This window comes from Anser brachyrhynchus (assembly GCF_964034855.1).
Source record: "Anser brachyrhynchus genome assembly, chromosome: 2".
NCBI lineage: Eukaryota > Metazoa > Chordata > Aves > Anseriformes > Anatidae > Anser > Anser brachyrhynchus.
The window spans coordinates 70839082-70860735 of NC_137695.1; the positions used below are offsets into that span (position 1 = coordinate 70839082).

The window sequence follows — 21654 nt, forward strand, 5'->3', positions numbered from 1 at the left end:
CTAGCCCTATGTACATAATAGCTCTGTTGGCTTCAATGAGATACTCCAGCTAAGGTCAATCGAGTACCTGTCCTGTCAGAGTGGGCCACAGGGCAGATGTGAGACACTGTGGTGTCACCTCATCCACACCTTTCCTCTCCTCCTGCAGGCTCCCAGCCCACAGGCTGCTTTTCAGCATTTTGCCTTGTATAGTTTTAAATGGGTCAAGCTACATCTGATTCACTTCTTAAACTACTTGATCATTTCCCTATTAAAATTCAGATATTTGTTCACACTCAAATAAAAATACATATCAATATTTTATAATTTCTGCAGTGTATCCCCAGGCACAAATTATATTGTAATAGTAAATTGGCTAGCTTGTTTTAATAGTTCCCGGCTTTTGGTTTTACGTAACACTGCAGGTGTGAATCTAGTAGCAATACCATAGGTGTGAATGGTTATGTTAGCGTAATAGTTCGTACTTTATTGTACTTTATTGCTTAATTGGCTTCTTCCATAAGGTTTCTGCAGTTATTACTAGGAAATAATGCCAAGCTTTTCCAGGAAAAGAGTGATACAGGTTTACTAAGGTCAGTCTGATTTCAGTGCATGACTGGGTGTGGGAAGTGAATGAAAGATGTCATTAAGTGAATTAAGAGAGTGCTTATTGATTTTTTAATAAAAAGTAGAGCAAGCTCAAAGATGCTCCTTGTTATGCATAGATATCTGTAGCTCCTAAGAGCCCTTTGGGAAAACAGCTGGATGAATTTTCTGGCAAAGGAAGACCTCTCCCATATTTGGGGGATTCCCAGGTGGTGGGTGCTTGCATACTCTGTGATCTCCACTTCCCTCTTTGTCCTTCCCATTGCTGTGCTTCTGCCAGAAGACAAAGGAAGATCAAAGTTGTTTTTACAGCAACACATAGGCACTGATGCCATGGCCACCGTAACCTAAGGGAGCACGCCCTTGAGCCACCCCACATCACCCGGTCCCAAAGCAGGGGGGATGCAGGCAGCCCTTCGCATCAGCACAAGGCCCCCCAGAACCCTGTGGGTCTTACTGCTGTGCCAGCGAATTGAAAGGACAGGGAGAAGTCCCACGGGTCTGCCACTTGAACATCAAGATATCTCCTGTAAGCATGGAGACACCGTGGTGTGGGGACCAAGGGTGTTTTTCAATGATTGGAATGAGTGAAAGCTGCTACTCCTGTGAGTCACTCAAATTCCCTCCACATAGTCTTGCAAAATGGCTTCTCCTCTCCCTTCTTCTCCTCAACAGTTTGCCTACTCATGCTCAAGTTCATCATTTGCTTCTGTTCTTCATTTAAGTTCTGTTCATTTGATGTCTGTCTGGAACTGCTGCCTTAGAGTAGGGGTATATATTTGCTTTCAGCTGGGTGAAATTTTTATGCCTAGCATCTTGTTTTGAGGAACAGTAGGGTAGCTGAGTACCCTACTTTCATCATATGTTCGTCGTGCAGAATAGGAAACTTTTGATTTGCCCTTGTATTTTCCAAAAATGTTAACAAAAAGCATGTCTGGGCAAGAGCTACAAAATATGGATGCAGAGGTAGATTTCAAAGGTGCAGCGTTTTGCATGGGGTCCCAAAACAATGGGATATTATGTGTGATGAATCTTGCCATAACAGGAATCAAACTGAAAATCTTCACAGCTGAAAGCCCAATGCACACAGCATTAACTGTGGGGTTAACAGGACCTAGCAATGCAATGGATTGTCCTTTTGTATGGCTGAGGCACATAAAGTAAAGTACCTGTGTCTTCCTTTTTCTGGGTCTCACCAGGTCCAACCTCTGGAGAATGAGTAGCTTTGATCTGTGTTTTGCTGTCTGCCCAGGAACAGAAAACTTCTGTTACTGCAAATCTAGGCAAAGTGTGAAATGATCCTCTTTCTTATCTTAGAAGAAATGCAATGTGCTCCAACCCTGCTGACTCTGAAAGCCAGCCCTGCCCTGTTTTGGTCCATGTGAATTGTAAGGACTATTGGAAAAGCTCAACCAACCTCAACAGCATAATCCACCCAATGAATTTTGGAGTGCGTTGGGAAGTACTTTTTTTTTTTTTCTTTTTCTTTTCACCTAATGCAGCTCCATGGAAACCCTTGTAGTTCTGCAGGTACATACTGAATTATGAAGGAGCTGGAGGCACTTAGAGAGTTGGAACATGATTAATAACTGTCAAATTATAGGTAACACTTAAAATCCCTTAAATCTCTCCTCCTCTCCCTACCTTCCCATCTTTGTTATTAGGAACTAGGACATGAGCAGGTGGCTAACCTGTCATTCCTTGATGCAGTCTGTTTGTTTGTGGTTGGAGAAGATCTGAAGCCCTGGGCAAGGAGTTCAGAAACTTTAGGACGAAGTCTTGACCTGGAAAAAAAATGGAGTATCAGTGAGCTGCAGCTCTGAGGATCACATGAGGGAGTAGCTGGTATGTGCATGCCAACACAAGAGTCCTCAGACTCTTTCATCATGAGAACCACATCTTGACTGCCAGATAAACCACCTCCTTTTGTACTTGCTCTGTAGCAGCTCTAGCAATTGCTCAGAGAGAAATGAAATAGAAAAACATTTCATGCATCCTTAGTATAGCAGGTGTTTCTACAAAAAAGACTGTGCATTTTCATTTGGCCTTTTGCTGTATCTCTGCTCTGTGTCTGAACTCTTTCCTCTGCCAGGAGAAGAGTAGAGCCAGCCAACTTTTTGCAGACCTCTGACAGTGTGTTTAGGCTTGTCAATTTTAGGGTTGTTTTCCTGTATGCATTTCGGTATTTTTTTATTTTTTATTTTTAGATTGCACTGAGTAAATTGTACTTATTCTGCTGTCATGCAGTGTTTTGTAGAAAAATTTAAGAAGTAATATTTTTTCTCATTCCTGTTTGCCGTGGAGGCCTCAATCTTGTATTAAATTACAGGAGAAACCCAGAAAAAGTTAATCGAATGTTAAACAAAACGAATGAGGCTTGCACAGTGCCCCGAAGGTCATTAGACTCAAGGTCTGAGCAGCTGCCAAGGGGAGCAAGCTCCAACACAGGAGCACTCATCTGAGAAATCCCCACTGCTGGACATGGAGGGGTCGAACCTCGGTGCTAGCTGCAGGCGCCTCCCTGCTAATCTCAGCTGCCATGGCTGGACATGGGGTAGGACCTCTTCCCTTCTCACACTCTACTCCAGAGAGATTTGCAGATGGGTGGGGGGAAAGGACTGGCCTATTGCTCCAGCCACTTAGCTGTGGAGCTAGCAGGTAGCTCTAAAATCATAAAGACAGACTGTCGCTGGAAGTTAGGTCCGATGAAAGGGCCCCTAAAGTTTGAAAGTGGCACAGAGTTGAGGGGTGCAACAGGCAGCGCAGAGGGACCCCAGTGGTCAGCTATGGATCTTCTGAACTGCTCTCCATCCCACCCACTTCTTTCTCTCCCCAAAACAGTGACTCTGCAGAGGATCTGCTGGTTTATTTTCCCCTTGAGTCCTGTCTCTTTCCAGCTTTGAGGTAGGAGTAAAACCACAGGGTACGGATGCAAGATGGAAAGAGAGAGGCACATCATTGTCTGTTCAACTTCAAAGTGTCTTCCAGTGCCTCTATCTGTGTTATAGAAGAGCTTAGACTAAATGGGGTCATTAAGTGAAAACTCTTATGAGCAAGGATGAAGATGCATCCAGGTACCTGTGCACTGTTACTCATGAATGTTAAGCCTATAGATCAAACTGATTCCTATAGATCAGTTTGTGTATCTGTAGGATGGTCTTGCTGTTTTATTCCTCATTCATGCCATAATTGCAGGAATCCTTTATGCCAGTGTAAACATTGATCTCACTGCATGTTGGAATTACATAGTATGTAAGATGGGGAGAGCTGGAATAACAAGAACGTGTATTTTCTGAAAAAGTAGAAGGTTTCTGAAGGAGGATTTTTCCCAGAGGGAGCTAAGTTTACAGATCTAACTCATTCAGGCCTTTCTGGTTCTGAGGCTGACACACACATGCACAAACACACATGGTCTAGTATCTATTTCATGGACACATTCTTCCCATCTCAGTGCGTAAAGGTCTTGAAAGCAATAGCTACTGGCAGTACCCCAATTCAACATAACTTATAGGTCCTTCCCAGTTACAAAATCACTAAGGACACATGCCCAAAGGAAAGCGTTGCTTAAACTACCTTGCTGTCAGAAGCAATGAAACAAGCTGTGTGTCCTTTTGGGCTTGATCTGTGGGTTCTTTGTTTTTTCAGTCTTGGTTTGCTGACTGCATCTCAAGAACTGTGTTGCTGGAGCAACTTCACTAGCATAACTCCTGCAAGTAACCCAATGGTCTGCAGGAGTTTTTAGATATAATCATAAACTTGAATGGATCTTCATTATTTTCCAACTATCATGGATTAATAGGCTGCAATTGGAAGAAAAAAAAGGACAGATCTGGCTCTCTGTAAACTATCTCTGACTCAGTGGATCTGCTTGGATTTAAGAGGGCATGTCCTACCTGTATACTTAAAACAGGTATTTTGGATCAGCATCAAGTGGCCTAACACTGCTGACTTACACGTAGCATCTTCAGTTTACATCTTCTTAGTGTTTGAACCTGGTGTTACGTGTGTAGACATGTAATTATTGGAGTGACACTACCTCCTTGCAGCTCAGTATTTGACCTTCTGCTTACTTGCGTGTGTTTGTAGTGTGAATATAGATATATGGAAGTATATCTATGAACAGAAAATATCTATGCTTTACTGTCTTTTCCTGTGTACCTAGGTGGGAAATCTTAGCTACAATAACTATCCAAGAAAGCTTTTTGACGCAAATAATCATCAGAGGAAAAAAATGCCCTTGTGGTTTCTACAGGGTAAGTACATCCTGAATCTCTAGGCTAACAGGAACAGCTCTTTACAGGCTGACATTCGTTTTCCAGGTCTAAATTTCAGTTAAGAGTTTGTTTGTTTTTACATTGGCATCCCTCCTAGCAATTGTTACACTGCCTGTTCATACTTCTCAGCCTAGAGGAGCCATGGTGAGGTTTTATCTTAGTGGTCTCTATCTCTATGGTCACCAAAACAGTTTAGGCATATTCTTTGAACAAAATTAATTATCGTCAGGTTATCTAGGAGTTTGACTCAGGCACTGTATTTCACTAATAAGCATCCATTTAAAGAGCTTGTATTTAAAAAGAATTGTTATCTAACGCTTACTGGCAGGTTTTGAATCTTACATCCCTGTTGAGATTGATTTCCTGTACATGCCTAATTACTGATGACACAGTAAGATATAAGCTGAAGAGCTATCTTGCAACTGAAAAAAAAAAAAAAGCTTTAAGCCAAGTTCCCTTTGGCTCAAACAGAAGGAGGCTTCATTTTATTTCATTTAGTAAAGTCACCATGGAAGGATCCTCCTCCAAGTACTTGCAGCAGTATAAGGAGTGTGTACAAAACAAGTCCAGACATCAAACAGGGCAACTCCCAAAATGTCTCTGCATTTGTAAACATGCTTCACATCTGCTCAGCTTTGCAGTAAGCATGAAATCTAAAACTTGGGATATCTGTTCTATTCGTTTGAATGGATTCTAATTCAGGCTGTGGTTTGACGAGATGGAGGCTGCAGCTGCAGCTGGCTTGAGAAAGTGTTTTAAGAAAAAAAACACCCTGAAGAATGAAAGATATTTTTATTTAAAAAAAGAAAAATAGAAAAGGAACAGTTGCCTGATTTGATTTACAGTGCAGCCCAATGAATAGTTGTAGGAGCAAATGCCTAAGCAGTGCACTGCAACGTAGGGAAGGGGAGAGAACAAGAAGCTGTAAGAGTAACTTTTAGCATTTTCTTGGGATCCAACAACAGTCTTTGATCGGAAGGATGCTCACTCATGATAAGAACATGGAGGGAAGGAGAAGAGCTTCTGTTTCACAGAGATACATGTCCTTTATGCCGGAGTATGTGTGAAAATGGCTGGGGAGCCTTTACTGAAGTTGTATTTGACCACAACTATGGACTAGCCTGCTTCAGCAGGGGTACTTTCCCAAATAAAATCTTTCAGTGAGAATGTGAGCGTGACACTTTATATGTATGTAAAGGGCAAGGGCTTATTCCCAAGTTAGAAAGATAATATACTTCATCAGTGAAAGGCAGTTTTATACCAGCATAGATATCTGCATAGCAGGGACAGTACTCTTAGAGACCACATCAATTAAAAATGTATATATAGTAGTATCCACCTATATTTGGTATATAATTATAACGTACGGAGAGTGTGTGGAGAGCAGGCCTAAGACGTGTGCCTAAAGCAAGTGGCATGAGATGACATTTGTCCATGGTAGGACACTAAATGAAACTGTTTTAAGCGTCAGTGCAATGTTGTAGGCACTACAACGTCTCCTGAATCCAGCTGCCAGAAGAAGTTTTTGCCCACAGTTGCTTATCACTGTCCTTTTTCTGCAAGTTACATTTCTAAGATTTACTGACGGAGCTGATTGTCTGATCTACCTCATGCATTTCAGTCACAAATCTACCTGTACATCTGACCATCAGAAAGGGTGTCTGCCCATAGCCTGAGGCTTTTGGCTTGGGGGAAATCATACTGAGTACAGGAGTGAGCTGACCAAGACCAATCTAGACTTTGAAGAATTTGGGCAGTCTGAAGTTAAAAGAAAAGGGTCTAACAGTTTTACAAGCTTGTATGCTATTCGATTCTGTAAATACAAGCACCATGAATCATGCTGTCACTGGACCGCTTTCTTACATTAATTAGTTTAACTATTTTCTTTCTCTCCTCATGCCAATGTCTGGTCAGACTTCCAGCCTAGAGCACTCATTTCCATGGGAAATGCTCTTCTTTGTGTAAAGGATTTTTGTAGATGTAGAGACAGTAAATCTGTCACCAGTTAAATGTGTTAAGCACAATTTCAGGAGTGCTGCAACCTCCCAGAAAACCTTGGGCTTCAGGATGTAAATGTTAAATAACGTGTAGCAAAATCTGTGTGTATATGTTAGTGGGGGAGAAAGGGAAAAGGAATGCATCCGAACAGGTAAGTTGATGTCTGCTGCTCAAAGACTTGAAAATGGCTTGACTTTCTGTCTGTGACAAAACTACACTTTATACATGCTCTGTGGCTTGTGTCACTTGGCCCTGTCCCAGCCTTAGATCTAGTGTGGCTGTATGTCAGCTATCTGGTGTGAGTTATTATTTGTATGACAGCAGAATCCAGAAGATTAAGCTAGGACTGTACCCCATTGTGTTAGGCACTGTGCAAATACATACCTAACTCTGAAGATCTTACGCTCTAAAAAGACCAGCAAAAAGAGCAGGAAGGAAAAGGGAAAGGGAAAGAGAGGGAGAAATGAGAAAATACATCCAGGGTTGCGCAGCATGGAAGCAAGGCAGCAGAGGCTTCTGCTCCTGGTGGTGGCTGTTTTCATGCCTTCCCAGCAGCAAGTGCTGTGTCACTTAGTGCTGTAGAAGGTAACTTTTGGGTAAGATCTATGCGCAGGACTTTTCCTGCTGTGACTGTGACAATGTAAGAGCATTTCTCTTCCTGTATGACTGCTATATCCTATTGCCAGAGTTACTGTCTTAATGCCCTGGTCAGTGAAAAAGGGCACATGTGCCTGCATATTGGTCTTTCTAGGGCAAAGTCCAGCTTTCCAGGTCCAAACTGCTTGTGTTCAACAGTTCACTGGTATAGCTGTAAGTAATGCCCACAAGCCTGCACAGACCGCTTCGGGCTAAAAGATGCTGTGCGAAGGATATGACATTGTTAATGCAGTCAGTTTTCCAAGGGAGCTGTGAGAGGTTATTTTTGTTCTTTGTTGTTTTCCTAACTCACAAAAATGTCAGATATTCTCCAGAGTACAATAGACCTCAGCCATGCCACTCCTGCCTGTTTCTATTCATCTCCTTAATAGGAGTGAGGAAGCAGTGACAGGGCAGCCCCCTGCAATATCACCATCCTTCCTGAATCTTGTGAGTGACAAGGCGGGTAGGAAATGATGGCAGAGTGCTGATGAGATTAGCACTTCTTGATCTTCATGGTGTAAGAAATCCCCAGGACTAACTCATCCTTCAAGATCCTCAGTGAGTAATAGGTGTTTTATCATCCTTTCAATTAGAAAGCATTTATCAGCAATCTTTGCTAACTCACTGCATGAATTGACCTGTCATTCACAGCCTCAGCCCTTGGAACTGGTAATTAAATTTAGCAATCTGTCTCAACAGCTCTGACTGAAACATGCAGTACGTTTCCATGTGGGCAGGCAGACACTTTGGGTTTTCCTTCCGAAAAGGAAAGGATTTCAGGAAAAGTGAATGAATGGTCCCGGATGCATAGGCGGACACAAGCCAGTACCTGCAATCATCAAATCCTTGCAAGCATCGTAGGGCATGGAGCAGCTCCACCTGGGCTAGGGTCTTTTCTTTGGGTTAGTTGACATAAGATAGGACCAGCACACAGAGCTCTCTAGCCAAACAGTACCTGTTTCATCTCAACACTTACCGAGCTGCCCGGTTTGGGGTTGTGAAAGAGAAACATGCCTCGTTCTTGACCCCTTACTCAACTTCAGAGTTTCATATCTGTACCTAAACTCATGTCAAGCTATGACACCAGAGGACATGTTTTATCGGCAATGTAAACATTAAAAAGTCGGCCAGTCTCATGCAGAAGGAGCTTATTTAAGGAGTTAGACCCTATGGAAAAATGTCCAAACACTGTGTGTTACCCTGAGATTTCCCGGGCTTGGCCAGCCAATAATTTTACATGCATGAAGGTGGTGAACAGAGGTCTGTTCCCCTATAAAAGAGTAAAATGGCTGCATTTTTGAGTTTGCAGAGATACGGTTTTGCAAACTGCAGTTCCAAATGGACTGGAAGTTTGTTTTTCGTGGTGGAGCTGTGCTGTGTTGGAAACAACTTCCTTACATCAAGATTACACTGTACTAACTTGAAGATAATGCTAGTAATATCACTGGTACTGCTGACATTGAGACCGCATCTCTCTTGTTATTTCTTGGCCTTTCTCTAAGGTGTCCAGGTATCATTTTCTTTTTAAGATGAGAGGAAATCTGAGGGTTGTTTGCACCGAGATGTTACTTCTAGTACAGGAACTTCTTTTCCCTTACTTGTCTAAATTTTTGGTTGATGCTAGTTGATATAGGCTGATTTTCAGTAGCTAACCCACTGCTTTTTTTAAGCAAACTTTGCTCTGAAAATAGACATCTTAAAAAAAAAACAACAACAACAACAAAAAAAACAAACTAACCCTCTTCACAACTGCCAAGGGGCACTGAAATGCCAGCATCCCCACTACTCATTCCAGAATTAAGTTCAAGTTGCCTAGTTTGGGGTTTTGGAGGAAACACGCAATTTGCGGAGTTCACTGAACCTCACGGAGATTTGGTTTTGCATTTGTCTGGAACTGCCCTGAAATATTCCTTAGCCCATTTTACCGCAAGAAATATCCTGAGGGGATTTTTCTTCTTTTCTTCTTTTTTCTCCTTTTGCTACAACAGCCTTGTCTCCATGCTGTCTTAAGGAGACCACCTACGATTTAAAGAAATAAAGACCTCCATGAAAAGTACAGGCCAAACCTGATATTTAAGGGCCAGCTCCCCACAGTATTTATCTAGTTGCCTGAGCTGGTTGAACCACAGAAGAAAAAAAAATAAAAGCATTATCATGTGAGGGCTGGGAGGGTAACCTCTGTTAAAAAACAACAACAAAAACAAAACCACCACCTGAAAACAATGGGAAGAGTGCCAAGGAGAGGAAAGGAAAAGGACTGTGATATTTATGAGGTATAGCAAATAATAGCACTGGGAGGTAACACAGCTTCCAAAGTATGTGCTTCATGAGCATAAAGCAGCAGACATACTTCCTCAGTTTTGGAGCTAGAGAAAGGGCCCTGCCTAATATGATTTATTTAAGAAGTTTCCCTGTGTTTTTAAGGGGGAAAAGTGGTCCTGGACAGGGAAAAAGGATGGAACTTGGACAGCAGAATATGTTTTGTTTGAAGCTACCCAAAGGTTCCTTGCAGCTTCCTGCTCTCCAAAAATCATGTGTGCTAACTTCAGCCCCCCCCCAAAAAAAAGAGAAGGAAAGAAACCATTACAATTTAGTGCAAAGGCCACTTTTTTCTCACCAAGGCTCTAAGCAGGGACATAAATTATAGGGTATCTGTTTCAGGCCCTTTTCAATATACTGCTCCAGAGTAAAATAATCCTCTAGAGATCCGAGGCAGCATGTTATTAGCAGAAGCTCATAGGTTACTTTTACTGGTGTCTTGGGTACCTTTATGCTGAAGTGTTAGCATCAGCTTGAGAGCACATAATCTTTCTCCTGAGTCTAATTATATATTCACTGTGCGGGCAACAGAATATTCATATGTATTTAATTAGTAAAAAGATTATGTTTTAAACCCACAAAAGCAAGGCAGGAAGAAGTAAGGATGAAAACTCAAATAGCCCTTAAATTGCCCTTTTATCTCAATGTATTGCTTACTGCCTGGGAGCCCCCAAGCCCCAGTGTGAAAGATACTGTAAAAACATTTAAATATAAAGTCATAGTTGAATAAGCTACAGCCAGATTGAAAATCCAGACCTCTGTTGCGCTAATGATCAATTAAATTCTTCCTCATTTGCACCAGCTTACACGGAGGTGGAAACGTGTAGGGTTTCTGTCTATTCAGTACCTCAGTTGGGCAGCCTATAATGTTTGTGGTGTGAGCTAAAAATCTTCCATCATTTTTAAAAGCAGTTTGTTATCTGCTTTAGAAATTTTCTCATTTACATTTTCACATTGCAGAATATTAGGTAAAGTTCTCAAGGATTTGCATTATAGTTCGGTTAATAGCTTAACCAGAGGTTTATATTAAAATATAAACTGTAAAGGCTGTACACTTGACAATATAATGCCATCACCTTATCTTTTCAATTGAAGTGCCTTTTTTTTTTGGGGGGGGGGGGGGTGGTAAGTTTATTGGGTTTTGCAGGTGCTTTCTGAAATGCAGTGGTGACACAATTGTATAAAGTTGTAGCAGTTAAGTTTTTACCACAGAGCCTGTGGCTAAAGAAGCGACCAGGGAACTGGGAAGATGGAGGCTCACTTTGTGCTTCTGCCAACTCACTTATTGTGTAGCCTTGGGTGAACTCTTTCAGCTGAAATCTTCAAGAGTGGACAGCTTGCTGACTATTGACAGCCCCAAAGAAGACAGCAGATTTCCAACCAGTCAATGCGCCCCCAAGTAACGCATCTCTAGGCTCACGGAGTGCCTGGTGCCCCAGCTGAAATCTGGGTCAGGCTGTCTTCATACAACTTTGGCTCTGCTTCTCTCTGGTCAATATAGATTGGAAAGGACTACTGGAAGGACAACTTCAAAGTAAGGCCATCTTCCATTAGATCAGGTCTTCCCCTAGTCAAGAGATGCACCTACAGAAACAGGTTTTCCCAACATATGGTCTGCAGTACCTGGCTTGGTGCAAAGAGTACAAGACCAAAAGGAAAAATAAATAAATAAATAAATAAATAAATAAAAGCTGAAAAAACAACTCCAAGAGTTAGAGGGAATGGTTTCTAGTGCAGTTGGGGGATTTGGTCTTCCTTAACAAATTGCAGACAATTAAAATATGCCATTGCTTTTGAGGATCAATCAGCACAGTGGGAAAGGATGATAATGACTGCCCTTCGCTGGGCCATGGCTGTCTTGACAGCTGCTCTCACTGCCTAGTTTTTGGAAGCTGCATACTTTCCCCAGAAAAGGGTGTCAAAATAAATCTGCTCAGTATCCAAATCTTGAATATTCACAAAGGTTTTGTCCTGGAAAGACAGGACCTCAGTGAGAGCAGAGTAGGAAATAGAGGGCCTCTTTATGCTTAGTTCTTTCATACAATATAGCTATTGTTTGTTTGTTTGTTTTTCCACACATCAAGGCTGGGATCATTGGGCCATATGCAGAGAATGAATTGGGATACAGTGAATTTATTCCTTTAGCAGTTTTTAAAACCATCACATGCCTGTGTACACACAGTGTGTGGAATTTGTCATGTGAAGACTTCTGTTTTCTTTGAAATACCCTTATAAAAGATTTGAAAGGAGTCTCAAAGAATGCAAGACATTGAGGGACTAACTGCAGATCTCTGCAGAGAGCACAGGACCAGCAGCCATGACTCCTGTGTTGTGGTCACTTATTCTTGCTATAGACACTTACTGTGGGAAGCATAGATGATAGTACCTGGATGGTCTCCTCCTAGCTCTGCAATAATTGCTGGGTGATTTTTTTATCAGCTCTGCAGGCCTGGACCTTCAAAAGTATTTGGATACCTACTTTGTGTGGTGTGCTTTCTTTCTTTTTTTTCTTCTTTTTTTTCCCCCCCCCCACTAATTTGTATAGCTTGGAGGATATGGTCATAGGACCTGATTCTAAAAGCTCTGAGTTCTGTGACTGCAGCAAAGCAGTGATTCCTGAGCTGCTCTTAAATGAGCAGGCATAAGTTCCTCAAAATGTCTTTGCTGCGGCATTACTAAGCAGTGGATTTTACTTCTCTTGCTTCCATGGGAAAGGACTGCAACTCAGGTTTGTGTTGCTGTGGCTAGACTGCTCTTCCATCTGAGATAGTTCATGAAAAGCTGGCTCAATTATCACAGCTCTCCACTAGAGACAAAACATCAGAGGTGCTGAGAGCAGCCAGAGGACTACTTATTACCTGTGGCCAGCCAAGCCCACACTCTCTTTTCAGCTTGTCCCATCTCCTGCACTCAGATGGGTTGACGTTTGCTGCAGAAAGGTGTTTTATAGTGTTTTGAGATCCCAGATTGCTCTGAGTCTGAAATACAGCAAGCCCTTGACTGCAGACTTGACCCATCTTTTGCACCACTGAGTTGCAACATGGAAATACCAGGTAATAGGAGTCCTGATGCAAGTAAATGACTGGCTGTGCTGATTCCTTAACAGAGAAAATCTGTTAAACCCAAACTTTCTTTTCACTTACCTCTATAGCTCTGCTCATTCAGACACGTAATTGGGGGCAGAGTTCATGTCAGTGGGGCTTCTGAGAAACACCTTGGTTAGCTTTTTTTTTTTATTATTTTCATTTTTATTTTTTTTAACCTGAGGGGGATGAGTGGGAGTTTGCCCAGCTGTGGAAGGGGATATTCAAGGGGCTGGAGACCTTCTGGCTTGTGGCATGGCTGGTCATATCCTACGTGATACTGGCTGGGTATTGAGGAGGAAGGTGTGAGACTGCCATTGCAATTGTAAGCACAACCTCTAGCCCTAAATGTGATTGAAAAGCTCTGGGAAATGGAGGGTTAGCAGGAGGGTGTGCGCAACAGAGAAGTGTGGTTTTGGGAAGTTGGAGAAGGAATATACATCCTTTCTCTGTTTCTTTCTGTTTTCCCATCCTCAAAAACCATCAGTTTCAAGCATGCCTCTGTAACATCAGGGCTGAAGATTCAGGCTTTGTTTTCTTTCTTTTAAGAACAGGGGAAAAGAAAGGATCAAACCAGACTCTGCAGTGATTTCTTAAGGCTCTGGTTACATGGTCTGGCTTTCCAAAGCACTGAGCAAAATTGTCTTTGCAGCTCCAGAGGAATATGACCAGATGCACCTCCAGATTCACAGAACTGCAGGCTGAATTAACTGTAAACTTCTGGTCAGTCTGGGTACTCCGAAAGTTTATACCACTTATCAGGTACCTAAAGGTGAAGGTTTTAGAGACACACTTTTTTTTTTCCCAGCCACTAATCTCATGGGGAAAATTGCATTAATTTACATTGAGGGACTTAACATTTTAGTTTAAATGATGTGTTTGCATCACACTAGCAAAGCTGAAGTTAAACCAGTGCATCTTTCTCATAAAGATAACATTTATGAGGGAAAAAAAAATGATAAAACACATAAATAAAGTCTGTGAACTGGGAGGATGGTGTTAAAGGCGAAGTGCAACCTTACAGTTTCCCGTAGCTGTCTTTCACTTCACTTTTTGAGCCAGTCACGAGCGCTGGAGCAGAGGGCAGCCACCTCTCCCCACTTCACATCATCCTCCACAGGCACCAGGAGTGCCGGTGGGACTTGGGGCAGTGAGTCTGCTGCTTGGTGGGCAAGGTGGACCAAGGGGCATCACGGTCCTCTGTAGCGTGAGGTGTGTCTCCCAGAGGCAGCCCTTTGTCCCTTGGCAGGAGGATGAGGTGAAGAAATAACTCACAGCCCGCTTCCCACACTGTAACCTCCAGGTCTTTACCTCTGTGCAAGGTTTTGCAACCCTTGCAGTGGGCGGAGAGATGACTTTTGTGTTCCTGCTTGCTTTCCCACTCAGGCCAGCCTGATCCTTCACCAAAGTCCCTTGCTCCAAACCATCTGCAACATATATCTCTGTTGTGAATACAGTTCATGACTCTGACCCCAACATGGGGTTTGTGGACATCCACATCTGTGTGGAAGTAGAGGTTTTCCCATTTCCCACCCCATGGGTCTCATCTCAAGAGCCCTGACCAGAGCTGCTGGTGGGGAATGGCAGTGCAGGTTGTGTTGTGCCTGCATCTGACCCCAAATCATGGGAGGACATATCAGATCTGCTGTCAGGAGGCAGCAGATTTCATGGTTAGCTTGTGCTTGCTGACACAAAATGGGGGAAAAAAAAATGAATTGGGGAAGGTGGGTTTTGCCTTCTTCATCCTTATATTTTGTGCAGGTGTGAAGCTCCAAAGATGTAAAATTTAGCTAAAGCCATTGACTTCAACTTTTTTCACACTGGAAACTTGGTCACTTTCCCAGAAACAGAATTTGGCCGAGAAGTCCACAGCTGACTATAGTCAGCATTTAGTCAGTATGGAGGGTTGGGGCCGGGAGGAGCTACAGGATGGGCCCGGCCTGTGGCCAGCCATATCTCGCCATTCGAGTGTGAGTGGTGCCCAGCATTTTGGTTGGGCTGAGGACAAGGGCTTCCTATGGAGACCAGATGTGGCCGAGTCCACAGGGCTCGTTACCACCTCTGCTGGTGTGCTGAGGGACAAGAAAGGAGGCTCTCCCTGGAGGAGTCCTCAGAGTTGCAGCTGCAGAAATCCCAAAGCAAAACAGCAGGAAGCTGGCTGGGTAAACACAGAAGGCGCTTGGAAATAAATGCCCCACAGAGGCACAGGCAACCTTTCTAAAATTGGTTTAAAACAATTGGCCTCCACCTGGGTTAGGCCAGGGGGCGGCCATCGGGCTGCAGGGGCCTGCTGGCGTCCCACACGAGGCAGTCAATGGGGAGGAACAACACGGGGCCAGAACCAGGCCCTGCTGGAGGCCAAAACCCTCCCATCCTGGGACCTGGAGCAAAGTTGAGGGCATTAACCAAGACACAGGGCCTAGCCCAGCAGATGGATGGCTTGTGAAGGCGGTGGGGTGAGGACACGGCAGGGCTGTGAGACAGAGATGTCCCCTCACATGCATGCAACCCTGTGTGCGTCGGTGCTGTGGTGCTTTTAACGTGCTAACATGTTTTACGATGCAGTGCGAGTGAAACAAAATAGTGGCTCCTGGCTCCTCGTAACTTGTGTAAACTCCAGATGTGACAATCCTGCTGCTGGCAAAGGGAGCTGTTTATCCCTGTGCTTTCCTTGCATTGAATTAGCTCCCACTAGTAAGAGCCTGCTGAAAATGTGCCTGCGTGCTACCAAATGGCTGCCTAATTGTGCCTCTGCTCCTTCCCGGAGCCACACATGAGAAGTGCAATCCAAATTCCTGGGCAAACCATGCAGGGCCCTGGAGAGCACTTTTTTGACCCCTCCCCACCCCCCACCCCCCCTTCAGGAATTGAATGTCATTCCTGAAGGATAATGCAGGATTAGGGCAAGGGGAAAATGAGTGGCTTAAACAGCTCCAAACTGCAGCAGGGCTAAGCAAAACGTGTCCTTCTCCCCGCCCCTCGCAGACTTTTTTTTTTTTTTTTTTAATTTTCTTTCTTGCAAGGGGAAGGAGGAAAGAGGGCCTCTGGGTTGTGAAATGGGCAGAAGAGGAACAACCGCAGTTCCCTGAAAGCCCCCAACCCCAGCAAGAGTGATGGGGCATAGGAACAGGGCACGGTGATGGGGCATGGAGGCCACTGCCGTGTGCAGCTCTCCTGCTGCCTCTCCCAGCACACAGGCACTGGTTGTGGGGGATTAGGGGGAACAGATGCACATAAGATGCTTATGGTCTTTTCCAGACACAAGGCCGCTTTCCAATCAGCTCAGAGGAAACAGGGTAATTAGATGGAGTCGCAGGCAGGGAGCAGGGGGGAATTAGCTTGTTACCCAACCAGAGATCGCAAGCCCACCTCCTCCATTCCTCCACCCATTTTTCCCCTCCATTCCTCTGCTCACTCTCTCATTTCAAAGCTTTTTTTTTTTTCTTTCCTTTTCCAGGTGGCAGCTGATGCTGGCTGGCTGCTGCCAAACAGGTCTGGCTTCCGCAGCTGGGACTCTCTCCATACTTAAGTGGGGCGATGAATCAGCCATGTCCTTTAGAAAAGGTGACGTCTCCTGGATGTGTTGCTGGGATGCTCAGTACCCCTCCCCATGAGCGTGCATATTAAGGCAGCTTTGGCTGGAGTGCACTTCAGGCAAAAATCTGAATTGGGTCAGGCTGGTCCCAAAAAAGCCCCAGGAATTGGGGTTTCTGCCCCTACCCCTGGAGTGTAACCACTATAAACAGAGGCTGCCATTCCTGGGCTGCATCATGCCTGGCAGCTCTGTGATGACACAGGGGATTTTTCCTTTTTAATTTCTTTAAAATGTTGTTTGAGCATGCTTACACTTCCAGTGCATTGTTATCTTTGGAGAGATTTTGCTGGTTAAAGTTCTCCAAATGTGGAGAACTGTCCCGTCACCACTATTCAGACGGCAGCTGTGACAAGGTAATTGTCCTCAGGCCCCACAGGCAGTGATCACATTTGTGATTAAGAAGCTCACTGCTGCATTTGTTACCAGCTCCCCCCACAAGCTCCTGCCTTGCTTGTTTAGCTTCTGAGGCCAGCCTATGCTGCTGTTTACTGGGAGAGCAGTGCTCTTCTCCAAGATGTTTTGTTTCAAAACCATCAGAATGTCCCAGGGCTTTTGAAAGGGGCTTTACTGTGTCACGAAAGGCAGTGTTCCCCATGGAAAGATTTTTTCCAAATGACAGGTCAGTTAGGCAGTAAACAGTTGAGAGAGGATCACCATTATAGCTGTAATTGAGCAGAGAAAAGCTGACCCCAGCTCTAAGGCAAAGAAACCGTCCAGTGTCTGAACTTCTCCAAATGAACGTGCTGCTCCTTACTGGTGGTACCCTTGAGCACATCCTGTAGATAATTTTCTGAGATTGACATTAACCTCTTCTCGTATGTATGCACAGAGATCGAGTGTTGAAATCCACTCGAGAGCTGGATGGAAAATTTCTGACAATGGTTTGCTGTCAGGAAATGCTGGTTCAGCAAGAGGAAAAGATGTCAACTTCACCAGTAAAAAAAAAAAAAGGATCAGAAAGAAGCAGAAAAAATGATACCATTGAAGATAGTCTCCTGAGGGCTTTTTGAAGCAGTGTGGTTTATTTTTCAGTGCTGTGTTTTTGTTGCTCAAGCTGACATGGCCAGAGCAGTGGCTGCATCATCTTTTTCCTGTGGCTTTGTTCAGTATGTGGCAGAGAAGAGCTTGTGTGCACCCAGCACCTCCATACAATAAGGGAGACATTAACAGTGCAAATGGGGGGAAAGGAATTCTCTCCAGTGTCCCATCTTGTGTAGGAAAAGCACCGCTATAGAGCACAAAACTCCCTCAGAGATGTGCTTGGGCCGCTCCTGAAGCCCTCTTATCCCCATCTCCTGGCTATGTGAGATAGCCAACCACCTAGGAAAGCTGTCGGCACCCTCGTGCCTCAGCACACTGCTTGTTTATGTACCTCCAGTGCCTGAGGTCCAGTAATTCTAAAAATGGCATCTTTCCTGAATGTCCAAGCCCTTGCAGGAGGACAAAAATAAATACCCAGAACAGGAATAAGACATGGGTGAACTGGAAGGATAAACATGTGTTGCATGGCAAGTATGTGCAGCACTGCTTACTGCTCTGCATTTTTTCTCTGAGATTGCAAAGTAAACAGACAAAAAATATATGTTGAGGCAAAAACCTAAGCTAAACAGTATTCTAGTACAGTTCTGGAAACAGCCAACCAAAAAAATCCTCCCAAAATACACAGCTTCACTACAGAGGGTGGTTGTTTGGGTCAGGACCATCCCAGTTACCATTAAAACCAGACTTTAGTGCCTCATGCACTTTAGCACAAATATCATAAATAGATTATTACTGTGTGATAGCAATTAAAGTGATTGACCAGCCTAATTGCTCTTCTGGTGCAACGCAGGCAGCACATCTCCCTCCAATACGGGGCCAGCTGTGCAGCAAAGCCCCTTGGAGACATGGGATAGTGAGAGGATCAGGGGGTGATGCCTGCAATTTGCATCGGGACATGGCACGTCCCGAAGAGGGCAAGGCTCGTGTTTGACGCTGGGTGGGTGCAGCAGCCTCAGTGCTTGTGCACAGCCACATGCCCACTTGTTCCCCGGAAGGAAACCTTGGACGTTTCTGAGGCTTCCTCTGGTATTTCTCCTGATGGGGAGGTTTCTGTCTCAGTAGCGGTGCTTGTGCTTTATGCTCCTTTTTCAGCACTGCCCCCTAAGGTGGGGGATACAGGGAGGGAACATCACTTTTCTGCTAACAAGGATGTGGCCTGTAAGGTTGTGATTCCCCTCTGCTGGCATGCGGGGTGCTGGGACTGGCCTGCAATGTTTTCTGTCTCTCTCTGGAACGTCTGAATTGAATACTGCAGTGCTGACACGCGACAGGTAGTTTTGTGGTGAACGTACTGGCAGAACCAATGTGTATTTCAGTGATACTAAGAGTTTTGTAGCTGTTACTCATTACCAGGACAAGGACCGCCTACACATTTCCCTATCAGTTTCTGCAGTAGCAGCATTTGTCTTGAAAACCTGCCGAGCTGCCTCCCCCAAGGCACTCTCCTGCTCTGTCCCCTACATGATTTCTCCAGGCCATGCTGCCCATTAAGCTTTTCCCCAAGCTACAGAGGACAGACTGAACGTCTGGGAATGTGTACACACCTCACATGACCTGAAACAGCTTGCTTTTTTTTTTTTTTTTTTCTTTCCTCCTGTTGCTAGATCACTCAGGTGCTCTGGCTTTGACTCTCCCTTTCTTACTTCTGGGGTGTTTTTAGCTGGCAGTGTGGCCCCGGGGCAGTTTGACATCCACATGTGCAGCACTCAGCACCGAGGTGCAGGCTGACCTGCTTGCAGGCTCCACGCACCGCTGCTCTAACGATGACTGATTTTTCATGCAAGATACTGGAAGAAGGAAGTAGCTGTTTCCAGTAAGCCACGTATTAATCAGGAGCTGGATTTCTGGGGCCTTTTGCATGCTTGTGTTCCTCTTGGAGCTGCTCGCCGCTAACCAGGATGCTTTGAGGCTCTGAGCCTTTGTCAGACCTGCTGAGGTCTGGCATTTGTCAGTCACTTGGAAGATGTGAGCTTAAGTGGGAGCTTTTCCCTGTTGCCAAATGCTATCCGTATTTAGGGAGGCTTCTGGTCCTACCCTCAGAAAAGCTGTCGTTTCTTGCTGCAGGGTGATGCTACTGACAGCCATCAGGCAACAGAGGGGAGGCAGGGATGCCCAGGGCTCCCTGGTAATGCCTGGATTTCACCTCCTGCACGTGATGCAGCTGTTTTGCAGCTTGAGCTTGCAAGCGCTGTTCAAAACTGAAGAGCATGGGAGAAGAGGAAGGAAAATTTAGTTTCTCCTCTCTGCTCCTCTGGCTGCGCTTGTCATGCTGCTGCTCTCCTCCTCCTGCCCTGCTCCCCAGCTTCTTGGCAGATTCGCCACCATTGCAAATGTACGTGACTAATCTGTTACTTGAGGAACGGGGAAGGCGTTTTCACAGGCTGGAAATGACCCAGCCTGTCAGGAAGCCGATGGGATTCACCGCTGGGAAAAGTTCTTTCAGAGGGCTGGTCCCCTTGTTAAATGACAGGAGAGAGATACTCATCGGAGGACACGATGCTGCCGATGTGGCCTCTGCTTAGAGAGGCGGCCATCCTCCTCCCAGACCGGGAGGCTGCAGCAAGACAGTACATCCCCCCTCTCCCACCCCATGCACGTGGCTGCCTTTCCCTTATGGTGGCAGGCATGCTCACTTGAGGAGGGAGCCCAGGGGCAGTCGTTGAAAGTCTGGCCTTGAGATTACGGCAGGTCCTTGCTCGTTCCTCTCATTATCAGCTCACAGGGAGGCTGGAGCCTGCAGGGACCTGAATGCCCCAACCTGAACACAGCTGCAGCCGTTGCCTCCATGGCCACATCTTGCTCTGTTTCAGCCGTGCATCTTTAAGTGATTCAGGGGCTCGGGGCCAGAGGGCTCTCTGCCTCGCAGAGCTGATCCTGGTGATTTGGGGTGATGTGCCAGGAGGCCTGTGAGGCGAATGTCATTTCATCATTGTTCTCCTGGGAGAGGTAGAGGCATCCAGCATGGGAACAACGGGGGTGGGGGGCAGGGGTTAATCAGGAGAAATGGGATAAATTAAAACAGGGAAACTGTAGGCAAAAAACTGTATTGGGGAAAAACATATGTTTTATAATAAACATTACATGTTTAAATGCTTGCGAGCCAAGAATTATTTGCTGAAAAAATAAGTAAATTCCAGAGAATGACTAAATTATTGGATCAGCTCCTAACTAGGTACCAAGGAAAAGTGTTGGATCAGTCTGTCAGCGTGCATTACTAGCCCGGTTCTAGAAAATACACCTCAGGGAGCACCAGCTTTCCTGGCTTTCCACTGATCATAATGCCAAAGTGAAATCTCCTGACATGAAGGGCTTGTGCATTCACTAACTTACAGTGCCATCTAGCCCCATCTCAGACTTAAGACGTCTATGAGTGGTTGCTAATTTTGTTCCTGTAAATGGGAGGCTGAGTCACTTTAGCTTGAACCCACCTCTTCAGTCATGTGCTTGTGGATGGAAGTGTACCTTGGTGTGTATCTGGCAGATATATTTGTAAAGAGTCACCCATGAATCGCAAGTGTAAATGCCCGAGTGGGAGCCAGCCCAACCGGACACGTCGTGTGTGTGTTCATGGTTACTGTGTGTGGGGACGGCAGCTCAGTGTTGCTTAAGCCTGCCTGACACTTCCCATTGATATGACCTGACTTTTGATGGCTTAGAAATCTGACGGACTACAACTGCTTGGGCTGAAAGCTTCCTGTGATGCCTGCTTGCCTCAAGCTGTTTATGGAGACCTTCCCCCAAAGATGTGTTCTGTGTCACTCCCATGCATGAGCTGTGGACTGACACATGGCTTTTCCCATCCTGAAAAACCAAAAAGGCAAATGTGAAAGCGATAGTGTCGCCACCGTTCACATTGCGACATGCGGCGGGGGAGAGGGCGGTAGCTCCGGCTGTGCCCCTGTGCAGTTTGCCTCCCCCATAGCAGATGCATCCTCCCCTGAGAGATGGGGCATGCTGCGAGGTCGGTGAGTGTGGGGCAGGAAGGATGCTGTGGGCTCCCGGCACCAGGGTTCAGATCGCCTGAGGCCTGGAAGACCCAAAGCTGCTGGGTCGGCTCATTGGGCATCCTCTTTTTGCCCATGAGGGCCCTGGAGGGCTCCAGGGGTGCTGCCAGGGGCTG

The 21654-nt window shown here is 45.2% G+C and overlaps 1 long non-coding RNA gene across 1 annotated transcript in view; it reads left to right on the forward strand.

Annotated features, from left to right (window-relative positions):
* LOC308189031 overlaps nucleotides 1–21654 on the forward strand; it is a 52869-nt gene that overhangs the window by 17505 nt on the left and 13710 nt on the right. The window contains exons 6-7 of the long non-coding RNA XR_013945954.1: nucleotides 4748–4838; nucleotides 16356–21499. This is a non-coding gene — a long non-coding RNA (uncharacterized lncRNA). The remainder of the gene's footprint in view (nucleotides 1–4747; nucleotides 4839–16355; nucleotides 21500–21654) is intronic.